This window comes from Coturnix japonica, chromosome 4 (genome assembly GCF_054131305.1).
Source record: "Coturnix japonica strain WE chromosome 4, WE-NBRP24, whole genome shotgun sequence".
NCBI lineage: Eukaryota > Metazoa > Chordata > Aves > Galliformes > Phasianidae > Coturnix > Coturnix japonica.
In genome coordinates, this window is record NC_140666.1 from 29,640,480 (window position 1) to 29,645,286 (window position 4,807).

Here is a 4,807-nt window from a genome sequence, read left to right on the forward strand (position 1 = left end):
ATAAATACACCCGCATATCAGCATCCTATTTCTATTTGGCCCAGTTAATTCTTAGAAAAACAAATATTTCTAAACCAGCATAATTTTCCTTGATTCTGGCATGAAATAACTGAGCCACAGCATCTGATGCCTTCCCTGCCTTGCCCATGTCAAGTGTCAGTCTTCCACATGTTTTCGTGACACAGTCTTGTAGGAGTCAGCAGACTGCTGTATAGACTTTGGCCCAAACAGCTGGATGACTGACTGAATCTGCTCACTGACTTCAAATCACATGTTATCAGTGAAACCTTTGCTGCTGTGTTTCCTTTCATTGTGTCCTTAAGCTGACCGTTTCCTGCTCATGTCCTTTAAGCAGAGAATATACAGAAGATCAGGGTCAGCCCCGATGCTGCAAATGCTTCACTTATGGTTTGAGAAGATAAAGCTGTTGTTTTAATAGTGTTTGAACAAACATAAAAGTTGCCTACACTTCTTTTTTTCTAATACAGTTGCAGAGAACTGATCATGAAAATTTCCTTCATCATCAATTTTTAGCCAATATTGAACTGATATTTTAAAATGTGGTGTGTGGTTCCAGCTGTGATAAATGCAAACCATTGCAATCTGGTGGAGGAACCAGAATGTTTTTTAATGACCCTACACTATGATTTAAGCCAAGTAAATATAATGATTCACCCAGGGAAGATAAATTATTGCCTGGAAAAGTGCCAAAGCATTTTAATTTGTAACTACAGCATGTCTCTCTTGGAACCCACTGTAAACTGTCTGGGATACAAAGTATTTTCCAAAATGTTATATAACTTCATAATTCACAGTGTTTTTTTCCCTTTCCTCATCCAGCACAGGCATCCATATGCTTAATTTAGACAAAGATTTGCTTTAAATAGCCACCCGAAAAGCCCTTTACTATAACCACAGGGGAAAAAATCCTACCTTAGCTTTAATTGTCAATAACGTTCAAGACTGTAAGTTGGAGCTGCAGCAGGTGTCAGGGGGGCACTTGTCACCACAGCTTGGAGACGTGACAAATTGTCAGAAGCACTTGGATTTCCTAGGCTGTTATTAGCCATCTGTTCACAGCTCTGGGTGGGTCAGCTGTGTGGACTTGACCAAAGCCACCCGTTAATTAGAGTATTTATGATTCCAGCTAATTTAGAGCTGATTTTTATTTATTGTTTACAAAGGGAAGATGTGTCACTCAGTGTGGGACAGACTTGTACCAGAGATTTTGTTCAAACCGTGGTATACAATTTAGGATTTAGCTGCAGGAATTTCCCTTTGGTACCAAATGGGTGTGATTCTGTATAATGCTAAACTACCTCCACTTTCTGAAACTGATTTTGTGGCAGGTCAGGAATTTCAGCTGTTTAGGAGGAATTACTGTTTGCCTACTCATGTTTGGTGTATTGCACTTACAGTGATTAGTAGCCACTCAGTCCTAAGGCAGTCTCAAGGTCAGTAGTTAAGAAAGTGTAGGATATGCCTGTATACCATTTCTCTTGCAGACTATTAAAGTTTCATCATGTTTCTAACATTTCCAAGGCCAAACAAGAACTTGAGATTAAGATAGAAAGAGCTGTATTTTGATAGCTTCAGCTTGTTTTCCCTAAAAGAAAAACAAACTTGAAAATGCTCTGTAGCTAAATAGAGGTAGCATGCATGCCAAGAGAAATTGTGATGAGGTAAGGATAAGATCATATTGTATACTTTGTTAGTTATCTAATATATATAAAAATATACATATATGTATATTGTATTCTTAAATATAAAAGAATATTGATAATTAAGCTCTAGTTTTTAAAAGTATCTTTTCATACTAATATGATTTGTAAGAAATTAGTGGCAGACTTAAACATCCTGAAAAATCATGTAAATAATGTTTTATTGTACTAGAACAACAAAAAAGCAACATTAAATTTATTTGATTCTCACTTTTTCTGCCTTTAGTTCTTGGAAGAGCTGGACAATGAAAAAAAAATAATCTACTGCATTTTAAATAGTGAAATGGACACAGACAAACATGACGGTTTAGAATGGCCTTCAAGCTCACTCTCAGACATCTTTCCCATAACTGGACTGTGCTACTGTTGAAAATAGCTATGATGAATTGAAATGACTCTTTACTACTACCTCCTCTTTCTGTGGTTAGTCTTCAGAGTTCTATCACGGAATACTAATGCCGTGTATAAGGACATGTTCACCATAACTCTGGCTAGAAGATCAGGTAAGAGAAAGCTCTTCTGTTCAAGAACGTTGTATAGAGAACATTTCAAAAATAACTCTGAATCTCACTGTTTAATTCTACATTTACTGTAAGGTATCTTTGGAGACCTGTGTCATAAAAGTTTTAAAAATCAATAAAATAATAGCTTATATATTTTATACAGGATGTATGTATGAAAATATATAATTGGAATTTCTGAGAGTATAATTCCATTGGGAATTTCTGCTAATGCCATAATGTAAATCTTGATTTGGTTGTGCAGTTTAAAGGATTTTTAGGTATCATTACAGGCCCTTACTTAAGTTTCCAGATTTTGGTTTTCCAATGGGTGAATTAGATCTATATTCAGTGTACGTGTATGGCTCTGCGCTTCCCACCTATCTCCTACCTGTCTCTCAGCACAGTTCTTTCTTTTCTGAAACTCATGTGCAAGACCCCCTTTGGGGGTAGAAATCCCCTGTGGGGTCGAAACCCACAGATTTCTGTGAATTGGCACGTTTTTTCTCACTGAAGTTATTCTTTCCCTCCTCTTCCTGTGCAACTCACTTTCAACTTCTTTTGCATTCTCAGAAATAGGACTTGGGAGACTTTGGCCTCCACTGTTACCTCTGTGGAAACAGTGTGATCACTATGCTATCACAAATCAAACCAGCCGATATTTTCCCTAGGAAGAATGATTTGAAGAGCAAATGTTGCCCTAACAGTGGACCACCTCCTCTGAGCCCAGGCCCTATTGCTTTATGCAGGGATGGAGAGCCGAAAGCCAGAAGCTCTCAAAATGAAGAAAGATGAGTCTGCTGCCAGTGCTATGCCTTCCTGGAAAGTATGGGAAGACTTTGGTAGCCAATGATGAAAAAAGGAACAGGGGCAAGCTAGACTGCTCTTGCAGTTGCAGTGTAGTATGCCCAGGCTACTCAGATCTGAGATGTGTTCTGTATAACGGTGGCTGTCACAATGGTGATTCTTGTCAGCGTGGTGATATCATATACAATTGTTTGCAGTGAATAAAGAAACATTCAGCAGCTGTCCTGAAGTATGGGTGCTGTGATGACATATTCAGCTCTGCACTGAGTTTGTACATGCCCTTAATTTACACTTTTCCTGTGTTTTTTCCTGTTTTCTGTTCCCATAAAGAAAATTTTAGAAACCTTATGTTCACACTAACAAACCTTTTTACACTTTTTTTTTTAAAGAAAAATGTGAAAAGTAGTTCAGAAAAGTGCAAACTGAACTGTAAGCCACCACTGATATATATATATTTATTATGTTAATAGTCTTCTATACTATTATGTTCTTTAGGTTTATTCTGGGTTGATCCATATGGTGGTAGAAAAGAGCATGAAAAGAACAACTTGTTTTTTACAGAAATTTGATCCAAAGGAAGTTTTTCAACGAAGTCCTGTAGTTTCTTATTAATGTATTCTGCAGATTTTAAATAATACATGAAGTGAATGATAGCTTTTATCTCTAACCTTTTGACCTATCTATGTACTCTCAGCCTCTTCTAAATACTAATAGGAAAAACTGGAGATGTCTAATATTCAGCTGCCTATGCAACAATATTTGAATGCTTCAGATCTTTCTGGGGCAACCAAGGAGAAAATGAGTTTTCTATACTTAATACAAAGTATAGATAAAAGAAGAAATAGTGAATAAAGTTCTTGATTGCATGAGAATCACTGTCTGTATAACCTGGACGAATCTTAAAAACCTTTTTCATATGTTTTAGAAAAGCTTATTTGAGTGGAAACCAAACAAAATCAGTATGTCACAAAGCAAGCAACTTACCTCAGTGAGTATGATGTTATGTGTCTGTACTTTCTCACAAATACATAGAAGCGCACTTTCTTAAAATCAGTAATTGAATGTTTTGTTCATGATTTCTAAATTGATAATACTAACTATTCTTTTCTGTATTCCTGTCTATTAGTGAAATTCACATACTAATGAACATGTAATTGCATGTGGAGCACCTCATGGAAGTGAAAACTGTCAAGGTGAAAATCAGCGTATTCAGATGGAGGTGGGAGAGGTAAGTTTGTCTCTTTGTCTTTTTTTTTTTTTTTTTTTTTTTGTAGCAAGTAGAAGTTTGTCTAGTTTTAGTGATTTGCTTAATAGAAAGTTCTCATTTGTGGTAAGGAAGGCATGCCCGAAGGTGGTTTTTTTTGTCTGTTGAAAGAGTCTAATTTGTAATAAACTGTCCTACGAAAGGGAGGAGACTTATATTTCCTTGTAATGGAGAAATGTTTGAACAACAGAATGAGTCTTGTAAGCCTTATTTTGAAGAAACCTCTCCTAGTATGGGATTGTCACAGTCATGTTTCCTTTTGTTCTGTTTTTCATGCATTTTTTTGGAAGGAAGGATCACAGTGGTATACCATAATCACCACTGTAATAACTATAGACTGAGAAACTGTAAGCACAAGAAAATAGAAGAACCCTCCAAGGGTAGACTTCTTCTGTAAATCAAATTAATCACATTAGAAATCAGTGAAAAACAAAATAAACAAAAACACAATACCTTCAAACTATAACACAATGTTAAAACTGAATTTTTCTAATTTCTAAGATTTATTGTAACTT

The 4,807-nt window shown here is 36.0% G+C and overlaps 1 long non-coding RNA gene across 1 annotated transcript; it reads left to right on the forward strand.

Moving 5' to 3' along the window:
* The first annotated feature begins 1,947 nt into the window (after positions 1 to 1,947).
* On the forward strand, positions 1,948 to 3,984 carry LOC146761014 (uncharacterized). The gene is made up of 2 exons (XR_014945238.1): positions 1,948 to 2,224; positions 3,954 to 3,984. It is a non-coding gene; the product is annotated as an uncharacterized LOC146761014 (long non-coding RNA).
* The last annotated feature ends 823 nt before the right edge of the window (positions 3,985 to 4,807 follow it).